Source organism: Chrysemys picta, chromosome 7 (genome assembly GCF_011386835.1).
Source record: "Chrysemys picta bellii isolate R12L10 chromosome 7, ASM1138683v2, whole genome shotgun sequence".
Lineage (NCBI taxonomy): Eukaryota > Metazoa > Chordata > Testudines > Emydidae > Chrysemys > Chrysemys picta.
The window spans coordinates 34601301-34616054 of NC_088797.1; the positions used below are offsets into that span (position 1 = coordinate 34601301).

General features: G+C 46.2%; 1 long non-coding RNA gene across 1 annotated transcript; it reads right to left on the bottom strand.

Annotated features, from left to right (window-relative positions):
• Nucleotides 1–5429: 5429 nt before the first annotated feature.
• On the bottom strand, nt 5430–14114 carry LOC122173643 (uncharacterized). The gene is made up of 3 exons (XR_010589090.1): nt 13912–14114; nt 9923–10173; nt 5430–7831 (listed from the first exon to the last, which is right to left on the bottom strand). It is a non-coding gene; the product is annotated as an uncharacterized LOC122173643 (long non-coding RNA).
• Nucleotides 14115–14754: the final 640 nt, after the last annotated feature.

The following is a 14754-nucleotide window of genomic DNA, read 5'->3' on the forward strand; positions in this document are numbered from 1 at the left end:
GCGGCCCTCGGGCCAATGTACTAGTCCTCATGTGGCCCTCATGGTCATTTGAGTTTGAGACCCCGGGGCTAGGTGGTGGTACTGCTGAGAAGGATCTGGGGGTTATAATGGATCACAAACTGAATGAGTGATGCAGTTGCAAAAAAGGCTAATATTCAGGGGTGTATTAACAGGAATGTCATATGTAAGACATAGGAGATAATTGTCCCATTCTACTCAGCACTGGTGAGACCTCAACTGGAGTGCTGTGGCCAATTCTGGGCACCCCCACTTTAGAAAAGATGCGGAAAAATTGGAGAGTACAGAGGAGAGCAACAAAAATGATAAAAGGTTTAGAAAACCTGACTTATGAGGAAAGGTTAAAAAATACAGAGTTGTTTAATCCTGAGAAAAGAACACAGGAGGTGGACCTGATCAGTCTTCAAATATGTTAAGGGTTGTTATAAAGAGGATGGAGATCAGTTGTTCTTTGTACCCACTGAAGTAGGATGAGAAATAATGGGCGTAATCTGCCACAGTGGAGACTTAGGTTAGATATTAGGACAATCTTTCTAATTATAAGGGTAGCTAAGCTCTAGAATAGTGGGTTTCAAGGGAAGATGTGGAATCCCCATCACTGGAGGTTTTTACGAACAGGTAGACAAACACCTGTCATGGATGGTCTAGATATGCCTGGTCCTGTAGCAGTGCAGGGGGCTGGACTTAATGACTTCCCAATGTCCTTTCTGTGTCCATTAGCTTGAGAGAATAATGAAACTGTGAAGAGATTTGTGCATCAAGAGAATCCACTATTCATTATCTTCCCCAATCTGACTATCAGTCTAGTTTTCCCTACAACTGGCTTGTATAGATGCTAAGTAGGTGGGCATTGGTGGGACCATATGATGCATACTCTTGGTCATATAACACCACACAGTGTTAGGAGATACTGCTTGTCCAACAGCAGGAGGAAGGAGGTAATGCATGATTTTGTGTAGTGATGTCCCAGTTCTACTCAGGAGCTGTGGTTTTTTGATGGTGGTTATACTAGACAAAGATGACCCTTGCTCCTCCAAGATTTGATTGAAGAAAAAATGATCCAGAGCCTAAAATGTTTGAACCGACAATACCAATTATGGCTAACACAAAAGAGACTTAAATTGTTTCTATCGATCCATCTTTCAGAGGGAGTATCTACATATTTCTACAGAACCGTAGGTGTGACTAGTACTTTAGAGCTAGCACTGAAAGAAAAGGCAAATGAGGTGTAGAGAGGATTCTACAGAACAGACACCTGTTGCTACATACTTACAGTAGCTTGTCCCCATTTTGCTTGTTTTATTTGTATGTATTTATGTGGTCAGTTAACATGTAAGAGTATTCCAGGCACTGGAGAAGGAAGAGGTTGGCAGTAAAAAGCTAGCCAAACCAGCAGTTGTAAGGAAGGATCTGAAGGGGAGGGAGATGATCTGGTGTGCAGGAGGGTGAAGGTTGTTCCAGGTGTAAGGGGTAGTGTGAAGAGCCATGGGAGAGACCAGAGGTTTACTAGGGTAAGAGGAATTTGCAAAGCACAGGTCACAAAGCGGGTGTGTGCATAGAAGGGTTGAGATGTGGGCAGGGGTGGAGCTGTACATAGCCTTGAGGTGTAGCTAGACAGGAAGTGATTTAAGCGATTAGAGTAGGGGGGTGATGGTGTAGTCAGTATACTGGGGAAGGAAGATCAGTTTAGCTGTAGCATTTGGAATGGATTACAATTGAGTGGTGGGGAAGCAGGAGAAGAGGAGCTTCCATTACTCCATATAAGAGAGAACCATAGCAGGAAATGTTCTGGCAGAATGGGTTAAATTTGAAGGTGAGCCTTGATGTAGCCACCCCCCCCCACCCCCCGCCAGTACTCCAGGCTCTGATTCCTCCAGTAGAGCTGGATGCCTACAGAGGGGTGTGTGCATGTGTTTGTGTGTTTTGGGGGGGCTGCCTGGATGCCTGTGTAGGTGTTGGGGGGGAGGGGCACCTCACCTGAACAATGAGTCCCAGGGATTTTGTGGGTCTTTCCAGTTCCCCAGCTGGTGGGAGTGGATGTCAGGGCCACCCTTGACATGTATGTGGAGAATACTTTAAAAGTGTGTTGCATATTCTGATATCAGGAAGAGCTATTGTAGTTGAAACATACTGCCCATTATTGCTAAAACAAAAGGTACTGTGTATCACACTCAAAACTGGTGAGTGCTCCGTATCCAGAAGTTATTGGGATATGGTAAAGTGAGCCTGTGCCAGAACTTCATTCCAAATGAGGAATTTTCCCTAATGGACATGGCTGTCAGCAAAGCCGATAAGAAGTTAGCCAACAGACTAGGACATCTGGTCTAGCAAGTGTCGAATGATCAAAAACAACTCATTCTGTCAGCAGGGAATTGAGGTGAAAGTGAAATAGTGACATAATTCAGCCTCAGCTGTGAATTTATTCTTGAAATCAACACCTGGACTGTAAATTACAGGATGCTTCAATCCTTATTTGGAACTATTTGGTGTATTTTTACAGTTTACCAGGAACGGGAGGGGGGGAGAGAGAGAAGGGCGGGGCTTATCTGATAAAATTCCAGCAGTGCTTTGCTATGTCTTGAGTCTGGCACAATTCTTCAAGTGTGCTTCAATTGAAATACCTACCTGAACATCAGAAAGACCTAGTGAAATACCCATCTGATCCTCAGGCTGAATGAAATAGCCAGCTGATCTTGATTACAGCCCTAACTTTGATCCTAATATAGCTATTCAAACTGATCTTTGTTTGGACAAGAACTTCAGATCAGGCTGAATTTTATGAACTAAGTGGGTGGAGAGACTTAAAATTCAGTTTTACTGAAATTAGTAAATCCAGCATCACTTGTACTGTTTTGAAGGCCCAGGCCGTGATACCTCAGATGCTGAGGCAGGAGTGCTAATAATCTGCTGAAACCTTCTGAGATTGTCTTTGAAAGACATGATTTTAGTAAATATCTTTAATCTTCGTTCAGTATGGTTGGAAAGTCACACAAAGGTAATTGAGAAGTAGTTTACAGTTAACCTTCTCTACAAAGAAAAAGATGCAGTAGCTGGAAGGCAGCCATACTTCACAGCATGTTAATTTTGTCATTTTGTTTTAGGCTGCACAACAAAGACAGTAGAGAAAACCCAAAATGTTAACGTGGGTTTGTTGTGACTTTTATAAGATAGAGGCTGTATGTGTGTGTATTTTTTGGGTACCTGTTAATATGTCTAGCTGCATGGGTATAACTGGTAAGAAACAGCTATGCCTAAAAGTGATTTAATAGAGAGACACATCAAGATAGAACCAGACTTTACCAGCGATTTTCTCAGCATCTAAGAAAGCTGGATCACAGCTGACAATAAGCATTTCTCCACATTCTAATTCTTCTATGTTCAGATAAGAGCTAGCAAGACTTTGCAATAGTGTCATCCAGTGACTTCTAGTAGTGCTATGTAGTCTATTGCTTGTTGTGGCAGTACCATAAACTGTAGATTGGAGTGAAGTATGTAAACAGTACATCAGTTGTCAGTTACTTAGAACAGTGTAATTTCCTTGAAAACACCACTTTGAGAATCTTAAAATATGAGATTAAATAAATTTTGAAAATTTATCTGGTTTTAGCCACATGTCCTCTGTTCATGTGATTATTATTATTTTTTGTTGGTTTTGCTTTTCAGTTTACTTTAGTCTCTTTGGTATAAAATACATTAATCATTTGGGCAAAAATATGTGTAAAAAAAGTTGAAAGAATTCTGGTATGACGTTGCATTCCATATGCTTTATGGAAGTAGGCTTATGAATATTGTGACGTTGCACCCCATAAGACTTTATGGAAACATGCTTATGAATGTATATATGACATAACTGGAATATGTTTTATACTACATATGCCATGTAACATGTCCCTGTAAAGGTTATGATCTACTGAATTTATTCATCATATTTGTATTCATGTGTCGTTGTTGTATTTGAAGTTATGAATATTGGCTGTGTACTTGCTAGATTTCTAAGTAGCTTTTGTAAAGCATTTGGTCACCTTCTTGAGAAAGGAATTAAGTGCAAATTAAGTGCCCAATCAAGAAAAACTTAAAGGACAATGAATCTTGGAAGCCTCCACTCCACATATGAAGTCTACCTGAAGATGTTCAGGGTAGCATGTAAACAATGGCTGCTGCCTGTAAAAACTGAGTCATGCATGGACATGTGTCTTGCCATCTTGGAGCTGGACTTTGCATAGGAGAGTGGAGTGGGTCTCCACCGACAAGAGAGAGTCTATTTAAACCCCTAGGAAACCCCTCCCTTTTGTCTTCAGATGGCTCAAGAGATAGGCTCTCCACCCCCCAAGAATACCTGAAAGAAACTGGAAGAAAGGACAGTAACTACAGGGGTGTGAGTGATTGCTGGACCCAGACTAGAAGGAGACTAGTCTGTAAAAGGAAGCCTACTGGAACACCACTGAGGGTGAGATTTTGTCTGTATTTAGTTTTCTTACTGTATTAGACTCAGACTTGCGTGTTTTATTTTATTTTACTTGGTAATTCACTTTTTTCTGACTGTCACAACTTGGAGCCACTTAAATCCTACTTTCTGTATTTAATGAAATCACTTTTTACTGGAATGTGCTTTATGCAAAAGGTCTCTTGTAAGGTATCAGTACAAAGTTTATAATCTACTGTGTGTTCATCCTATTTGCATGCATGTATCATTCTTGCATCTGAAGCTAGAAATATCAAATATAACTCTGAGGTCCTATTGTAATTATTCAAAGTGCGGGCTATTAATGGTGATTTAGAATCTTGATGGTTCCCATTGACTAGGATAATTGGTTGTAAATGGCTATGTTTACTTGCAAACCTTCCTGTGTATGCGTGGGCTAGCCCAGGAAGAATGGAGGCTGGGGTCTCACAGGACCTGTGATCATGTCACCTGATACTGGAATCCATCTTAAATCTGGTACTTTTCCATTTAGAAGGAGGGGTGAGGACCCAGAGAGACAAAAGATTCCTGCCTTGTGCAAAGCTATAGAAAGGGGTGGAGCAGGACTTCTTCAGCTCCTGTAGATGAGGTAGCTTTATATACTGTATATAAAAGTAATTGATGTTGTTTGGATTCCCCGCCTCTGAACTCTGGGGCATAGACGTGGGGACCCACATGAAAGACCCTCTAAGCTTATATTTTACCAGCTTAGGTTAAAAACTTCCCCAAGGCACAAATTTCTTTCCTTGTCCTTGGACGGTATTGCTGCCACCACCAAGTGATTTACACAAAAATTCGGGGCAGGGTCACTTGGAATCCCTATCCTCCCAAAATATTCCCTAAGTCACTTCACCCCCTTTCCTGGGGAGGCTTGAGAATAATATATCAACCAATTGTTTAGCAATGTAAGTACAGACCAGACCCTTTATCTTTAGGACACTAAAATCAATTAGGTTCTTAAAAGAAGAACTTTATTATAAAGAAAAAAGTAAAAGAATCACATCTGCAAAATCTGGATGGAAGGTCACTTTACAGGGTAATAAAAAGATTTAAAACATAGAGGACTCTGGACTCAGCTTCACAGTTACAAAAGCAGGAATAAAGCTACCCCTTAGCATAGGGAAAATTCACAAGCTAAAACAAAAGATAACCTAACGCATTTCCTTGCCTTACTTACAATTTTTGTAATCTTAGATGGCTCATTTCAGGTATGTTTTCAGGAGATGTTGTACCTGCCTGCTCTATCTCTCTCCATCTGGAGGGAGAACAACAAAGAGAGAGAACAAACAAAACCTCCCCCACCTCACCCAGATTTGAAAGTATCTTCTTTCCTTATTGGTCCTTCTGGTCAGGTGCCAACCAGGTTATTTCAGCTTCTTATCCCCTTACAGGTAAAGCGATTCAGTACAGCTGCCAAGGAGGGATTTTATGCTACTCTTTCCTTTATGTTTATGACACCCCCCCAAATCACAGATGGTGCTGGACAGCCTGTTCCACACTGGCTGTGATTTCTCCCTGGAGCTCTGTCAATGGAGTGATATGCCCATTCAGTCCATCCTGGGGTGGCTGAGAACATCGTCATGAAGCTAGTGCACAGCTCCTTGATCTGCTGTTGCTGCATACGTCCGAGGGTCATGGAGAGGTTCACCTCTTCCACGCCACAGTCAATTTTTCCTTCATAGTATACACCTTCAGGCCACTCAGCGTCATCTCCTCCCTGGGCTGTAAACTGACAGCTTTAGAGAATTAACATGGTACACTTTAGGTTTTAGGGTTGAGTTCGGGGATGCTATGAGATAGTTAACAGCTCCCCGGTGCTCTTGGACCGTAAATGGCCCTTCCCACGATGTTTCCATCTTATAGGCCTGGAGCACCTGGACCATGACCTGGTCCCCTACTTTGAAGGAATGCTCTCTGGCATGTTTATCATACCAGGTCTTTTGCTCTTCCTGAGCATCTTTTAGGTTTTCTCTAGCAAGGGCTAAAGAGTTTCGGAGGGTCTTTTGTAGGTTGTTTACAAAGTCCAGAATGTTAGTTCTGGGAGAAGGTGTAAACCTCTCCCATTGGTGCTTCACTAACTGTGATTGCCCCTTAACATCGCGGCCATACACAAGCTCAAATGGTGAAAACCCCAAACTGGGATGTGGTACAGCCCTGTAGGCAAAGAGCAATGCTGCAACATTAGGTCCCAATCATTGGAGTGCTCATTTATAAATCTATGTATCATGGCCCCCAAAGTTCCATTAAACTTCTCCACCAGGCCATTCGTTTGATGGTGGTAAAGGGTGGCAACCAAGTGGTTCACTACATCAGCTTCCCAAAGGCTTTTCATGGTCCCTGCCAGGAAATTAGTTCCCGAATCCATAAGGATGTCGGAGGGCCAACCTACCCTGGCAAAAATGTCTGTTAATTCCTGGCAAACACTTTTAGCCCTGGAGTTGCTTAGAGCTACTGCTTCTGGTCATCGGGTGGCAAAATCCATGGAAGTCAGTATGTACTCTTTCCTTTGGGTGTCTTTTTTGGGAAAGGACCCAGAATATTCACAGTTACTCGCTGAAATGGAACCTCAATTATGGGGAGTGGCTGGAGACGGGATTTGACCTGGTCTTGGGGTTTTCCCACTCTTTGGCACATCTCACAAGACCGGACATAGGTAGAAACGTCCTTGTCCATTCCCTCTCAGTGGAATGACCTTCCCAAACAGTCTTTGGTCCTGTTCACCCCAGCATCTCCACTAGGGTGATTGTGGGCTAAGCTTAAGAGCTTTACCCGGTACTTAGTTGGAACTACCAACTGTCTTTGAGGATGCAGTCCTCCTGGTGCCCACCAGAAAGAGTTTCCTTGTATAAAAGTCCTCTTTCTACAACAAACTGGGATTGATTAGAAGCGCTGAGAGGTTGTGGGTTGCTCTGTGCCGCCGTCCAGGCTTCCTGGAGGCTTTCATCTGCTTCCTGTTCGCCTGGAACTGTTTCCTTGATGCTGGAGACATCAGTTCATCACTGGATTGTGGACTTGGGCTTGGTCCCTCTGGAAGCAATGTAGGTGATGGGATTGTTTCCGCTGACTGTGAACCGCTCTCTGCTGGTGCACTATATTGTATTTCAGGCTCCAGCTGAGCCTCTTGTGCAGGTTTAGCTGCTGCTGCTAGTGCAGTCTCAGTGGTTCCCTCTGGTGTTGGAGTTGCAGACGGGGTTGCAAGCACTGGATTCAGTGCTGGCAATGGTTCTGGTACTGGTTGCTCTGCCCGTTCTGGTTCTGGCACTGGTTCTGGTTGGGTCTCTGGGACTGGATTCACTACTGCTGTTGCAGTTGGTGGCAGGGGATCCAGTTCCACCACCTTAGTCTGGGTCTCTGGTAACACAGACAGGGCCCTTGTAGAAAGCTCAGGAACAGGGATAGGTGTGGAGGCTTGCTTAGCCTGGCTGTGGGTGACCATTCCCACCCTCTTGGCTAGCTTCACATGGTTGGCCAAGTCTTCCCCCAGCAGTATGGGAATGGGATAATCATCATAGACTGCTGTCAGGGTTCCCTCCCCAATCTGAACTCTGGGGTACAGATGTGGGGACCAGCATGAAAGACCTCCTAAGCTTATATTCTACCAGCTTAGGTTAAAAACTTCCCCAAGGCACAAATTCCTTTCCTTGTCCTTGGACGGTATTGCTGCCACCACCAAGTGATTTAAACAAACATTCAGGGAAGGGTCACTTGGAGCCCTATTTCCCCAAAATATTCCCCCAAGTCCCTTCACCGCCTTTCCTGGGGAGGCTTGAGAATAATATACTAACCAATTGGTTACAAAGTGAGCACAGACCAAACCCCTAGTTTTTTCATAGATTCATAGATTCTAGGACTGGAAGGGACCTCGAGAGGTCATCGAGTCCAGTCCCCTGCCCGCATGGACACTGAAAACCAATTAGGTTTTTAAAAGAAGAATTTTATTTTTTTTTAAAAGGAAAAGAATCACACCTTCAAAATCAGGATGGAAGGTAACTTTACAGGGTAGATAAAAAGATTTTAAACACAGAGGACTCCCCTCTGACTCTGCTTCCCAGCTACAAAACAGGAATAAAATTACCTCTTAGCATAGGGAAAATTCACAAGCTAAAACAAAAGATGATCTAACACATTTCCTTGCTTTACTTACAATTTTTGTAATGTTAGATGCTTATGTTAGGTATGTTTTAGGAGATGTTTTTTCCTGCCATGGTCTCTCTCTCTGTCCAAGAGGGAACAAAACAAAGAAAGCCCAAACAAAACCTCCCCCACTCCCAGATTTGAAAGTAGCTTCTTTTCCCATTGGTTCTTCTGGTCAGGTGCCAACTAGGTTAATTGAACTGATTAACCCCTTACAGGTAAGGGGATTATGTACCTCTGGCCAGGAGGGATTCTATGTTACTGCATACATAAGGGTTGTTACCCTTCCCTTTATATTTATGACAAAAGTTCACATTCCTGACCAGCCCTTGTACTGGACAGGCAACTTGGCTGTAGGCAAGTGTAAAGCATTTGACTTGAAGGGTTGAATCATCACTTGGGCCTCTGGGTTGATGAATTTGGGGTCCACTAAGGATTGGTGGATAGCTGACACCTGTGCTCTAGTGTCCCTCCATGCGATAACCTTCTTTCTGCCCACACTCACAGTTTCCCTTCGCTCTGAGGGTATCTGGGAAAGATCTGGGCTGGAGGACCTTTGGTGTGATTCCGGTGCAATGAACTGCAATCTGTTGGGGTTCTTGGGATAGTTGGCCTTTACGTGCCCCAGCTCGTTACATTTAAAACATCGCCCAGCTGACTGGTCACTGGAGCGAGGTGGATTGCTGGAGAATGGTGTGGTGGGACGATAAGGTGTCTGGGGTTTTCCTTGGGGTGTAGGTGGGGCCTTGGGCTGCCGCCAGTGGTAGGGTGTTGTCTTGGGTTGCCCCTTCTGACAACTCCACTCCAGTTGCTCCATCCAACTGCTACTAGCTTTCTTTTTCTCCGCCACCTCCACCCATTTGGTTCTGATCTCCCCTGCCTCGATTACAGTTTTGGGCTTCCCATCTAGGATGTACCTTTCTATTTCCTCAGGAACACTCTCTAAGAACTACTGCATTTGCATTAGGAGACACAGATCTTCCAGAGATTTAACACTTGCTCCTGATATCCAGGCATCCCAATTTTTTACAATGTGGTAGGCGTGTCAGAAAATGCCACGTCTGGTTTCCACCATAGTGCTCTGAACCGCCAACGGGCACACTCGGGTATTAGCCCCATTCTAATTCTGGCCTTTTAAAAAAAAAGTTCATAGTAGTTCATGTGTTTTTTAGGCATTTCAGCTGCCACCTCTGCTAAGGGTCCACTGAGTTGCGGCTTCAGCTCCACCATATACTGGTCTGTAGAGATGCTGTACCCAAGGCAGGCCCTTTAGAAATTTTCTAAGAAGGCCTCCGTATCATTGCCTACCTTGTAGGTGGGGAATTCTTCTTCGAGTGCTGTCCCTGTGGGTGCTCCACTCCAGGTGACGGTGGATCCCGGTGCCATTGATCGGAGATCTTCGGTAGCAGTGCCTGGTTAGGACGCATGCACTCAGCTGCTGTCTCGCAGCGTCATTAGGGTCTGCCTGAGTGCGTGCGTCCCGCACCCCCCTCAGTTCCTTCTCAACCGTCCTTGGCTGAAGACGGGACTCGGGGCAGTGCTCATCTCTTCCCTGGTTTCTGTAGGAAATAAGTAGAAAAAATAGAAATAGTTAGCTAGCCATTTCCCAGTTCTCCCTTTCCTTTAGCATAGTTCGTTAGTTTAAAATTCACCCCCCCCCCAAGTTAGTCTCTCATTGAGACTTCCCCGGCCACTCATACTTTCATTATGCCGGGGTCACCAGGCTTTAAGAAATGTGGCTCCTGCAAGAAGTCTATGCTGTGGTCTGACAGGCAGGCACTCTGCATTAAATGCCTCAGCGAGACACACGTCCCTGCAAAGTGTCTCCACTGCACCACTTAAAAACTAGAGCTCGCCGTGACAGAGACTTGCGTCTAAAAATGCTTCTAATGGAGAAAGCTCTGCAGCCGCCTATGGAGGAGGGCAGTAAACCCTCTCCCTCACACTCCCCGGCCAAGTCAGAACTGACCGGGAGCACGGCTTCACCCTCTCATGGGAATTGGCAGGAAGCCCTAATTTCTACTCTCAGAGACACTCAAAAGGATAAAGGATCTCTTGCAAGGTCTTTACCCTTGGTGCTGACAGCGCTGAGAGCAGGCAACACTGACCGCCCCAGCACTTCAGCAGCAACTCTCGTGGGGCGCAAAAGCAGAGACCCGACTTCCCGCAACGGGAAGCTCTCCTTGGCACCAGTGCTGCCGGCACCGATAATGGACCTGGTGCTGGCAACGCATTCCACCCCAGTGCCCACAAGAACGTCAGCACCGAGCCTGCCTGCCAGATTCAGACCCCCTGCGGGGCTCTCACAAATATCTTGCAGCTCCTACAAAAGCGGAACAAAAATCACTCCGGTCTGCCACTCACACTTCATGCTCCGCAGCACACCAGCCTATGGAGCAGCAACAATTCCTGCATCAGCAGGATATCTCTGTGGCCCCTGAGCCTGACTCTCTGCTCCTGGACATGGAGCACTCAGTTTGAACAGCAGCTCTCATCACTTGACCTGGCTACTTTAACTGACAGCGGGAACGACATACATCAGCAGGCAGAGTTCTCCCTGCCTGAGTCTCTCCCTCCACTGGAGCCATACACATCCCAAGACATGGTGCATCATAAGAATCAGCCTCAGTTTTCCTACTTTGTCCCCCAGTGGCCGGGACCCAACTTTTCCTACCCAGTGCCCTGGCCTCAGTGATATCCGTGGTCAGCTCCTGCCATGGCTCCTCCTTGCGCCCCTTCTACCAGACCGCAAGCTCATCCTACACCTATATCCCCAGCTCCATCAACATCTAGAGTCCTGAACCCCCTCTTGAAGAGGTGGGCTATGAACCCTTCCCGGATTTACTGGCTCCTGCCTCACCATCAGCCACAGAGGATGCCCTCATGCCTCCACCTCCACAAAACGTGAACGACTTTAAGCAATTCCAGGATCTTTTCAAGAGGGTGGCACTCAGTTAGGACATCCCTTTGGAGGAAGTCCAGGAAACACAACATAGACGCCTCAAAATCCTCCAACCCTCTGCACCCTCAAAGATCGCACTACCCATAAACTAAGCCCTCCTAGAACCAGCTGATACTCTCTGGCAGACCCCTGCCTCCATCCCACCAACATGCAAGAAAGCTGAACGTAAATACTACTTGCCTGTGAAGGACATCGATTTCTTATTTTTCCACCCACAACCCAATTCTCTTGTGGTGCGTGCAGCAACGCAGAGAACAAAGCAGCCACGCTACCGGCCCACTCCACAGGACAAGGACCTCAAACGCCTTGACCTCCTGGGCCGCAAAGTTTATACCTCTTCTACTCTACAATTTACAATGGCAAATTATTCCGCCCTCCTCGCAAGCTATGACTATGACAACTATAACAAGCTCTTTGATTTTGCCTCCCATATACCGGAGGACAGGAGAATGGACTTCAAGTCAGTCCTCATCGAAGGTTAGTTGGTGTCTAGGATGGCACTACAAGCGTCCATGGACATAGTAGATACAGCAGCCCGCACCACTGCCAGTGCAGTGGTGATGTGCCGGTCTTCCTGGCCGTCTCCATCCGGTATCCCAAAAGATTTGCAGACCAAAGTGGAGGATCTTCCCTTTGACAAATTTAAACTCTTTTCCAAAAAAAAAAAAAAAAAAAAACGGTGAAGTCTTTCACACTATGAAAGAATCTAGAGCCACTTTGCACACACTGGACATATACCCATCCATCCCTAGGAGACAACGCTATCAACCTTATCAGTGGCCCCATGCACAACAATATCACTGACCCCAGTCCAGACCGTATGACAATGGGAGAAACCGCAACAGACATCCTAGGTGCAGGCAAAACCAGGTGCAACCAACTACTTCCCACCCATCGGGTAACAAACAACAATTCTGAAGTGCTGGTCGGGGGTCTGAGCGACCACCCCTTGACTCCACCGCCTATTTGCCCATTTGGCTACCGCCTCCAGGCTTTCCACCATGTCTGGCAACAGATCATGCAGGACCGCTGGGTCCTGGAAATAGTTCAGTCAGGTTACTCCATCCCTTTCTTATCTTCCCCGCCCACCTTTTCCCCTTCCCCGTCCCTCTTCAGGGACCCTTCTCACGAGCACCTTCTCCGCGTGGAGGTGACTCGTCTTCTCCACCTAGGTGCAGTCGAACATGTACCAACGCAACATCAGGGAAAAGGGTTCTACTCCCACTACTTTCTGATGCAAAAGAAAAGCGAGGGAGGAGACCTATATTAGACCTACGCTGACTGAACAAGTTTGTACAAAAATTCAAGATGGTTACATTGGACAAAATAATACCCATGCTGGAACAAGGGGACTGGTTCACAGCCCTCGACCTACAAGACGCCTATTTCCATATATCCATTCACCCAGCACACAGATGCTTCCTGTGATTCACACTCGGACACGACCACTTTCAATACCCTAGCTGTAGTTGTAGCCCACCTCCGCAAACACGGGATTATATTTTTCCCCTACTTAGATGACTGCCTTATCAAAGCCAGCTCCTACGATGAGATGTTAAAAGCGACGAACTTTACCATCTCTCTTTTCCACAGTCTAGACTTGAAAATAAATTTCAAAAAATCTGCCCCGATACCTACACAGCAGATAGAATTCATAGGAGCTCACCTGGACTTGATTTGAACCAGAGCCTCGCTTCCACACCACAGATTCCTCACTATTACGCATCTCATATGCATTATCTCTGTTCACCCCAGAATACAGGCACGGGCCTGCCTACAGCTTCTTGGTCACATGGAAGCCACCACCTTTGTGGTCAAATATGCCAGGCTGAACATGAGATGCCTTCAGGGTTGGCTCAAGTTCTGACGGACAATATAGCATGTATGTTCTACATCAACAGGCGGGGGGAACATGATCTCACTCCCTATGCACAGAAGCCATCCGACTATGGAATTGGTGCATACAACATCAAATAGAAATCACCTGCCTGGGTGTCACAACGCTACCGCCAACACACTCAGCAGACACTTCTCTGAAGAACACGAATGGGAATTACGTCCCACAATACTCTGACAGCTCTTCTCCCACTGGGGCACTCTGTCAATAGACCTGTTTGCCACTCCTCAAAACCACAAATGCCATCTATTTTGCTCCAGAATCGGACTCGGGCACACATCTCTAGAGGATGCGGTCCTCATTCCTTGGAATGACTCCCTCATGTAAGCTTTTCCACCGACTCCACTGATACACAGGGTCCTAAGCAAGATCACAGAGGACAAGGCCCGGGTCATACTTATTGCCCCAGCTTGGCCCAGACAAACATGATTTCCTTACCTGTTACGCATGTCCATCCGTCCTCCAAGAACTCTCCCCGACAGACCAGATCTCCTCTCCCAGAACTGTGGTCAGCTTCTTCATCTGCATCTCCGGAAATTCCATCTGACGGCTTGGTTCCTTCATGGTTTCAATCCCACGAATTAACCTGCTCGGAACAAGTCCTCCTGCACAGTAGAAGGGACTCCACTCATAAGACTTACCTGCAAAAGTGGAAACGCTTCTCCATCTGGTGCTTCCACAGATGCCTGACACCCCAGACTGCAACCCTCCCTGACATCTTAGGGTATGTCTACACTACGAGAGTAGTTCGATTTTACTTAAAGCGAATTTGTGGAACCGATATTACAAAGTGAACGTGTGTATCCACACTAAGGACAGTAATTCGACTTTGTGAGTCCACACTAACAGGGCAAGCATCGAGACTGGAAGCGGTGCACTGTGGGTAGCTATCCCACAGTTCCCGCAGTCCCAGCTGCCCACTGGAATTCTGGGTCGAGCCCCCAATGCCTGCCTGGGCAAAAAAATGTGTCGAGGGTGGTTTTGGGTAACTGTCGTAATTCAACCCTCACTCCCGCCTTCCCTCCATGAAAGCGCCAGCGGGCAATCAGTTCACGCACTTTTCTTGTGATTGACAGCGCGGATGCCACAGCACCGCAAGCATGGAGCCCGCTGCGATCATCGCTGCAGTTATGGCCGTTGTCAACACCTCGCGCCTTATCATGTACCTTTTTCAGAGGCAGATGCTGAGAAATCGGGCGAGGAGGCTACGGCAGCGCGGTGAGGACATTAAGTCTGAGAGGGGCACAGACCTCTCACAAAGCACGGGACCCCGTGCCGTGG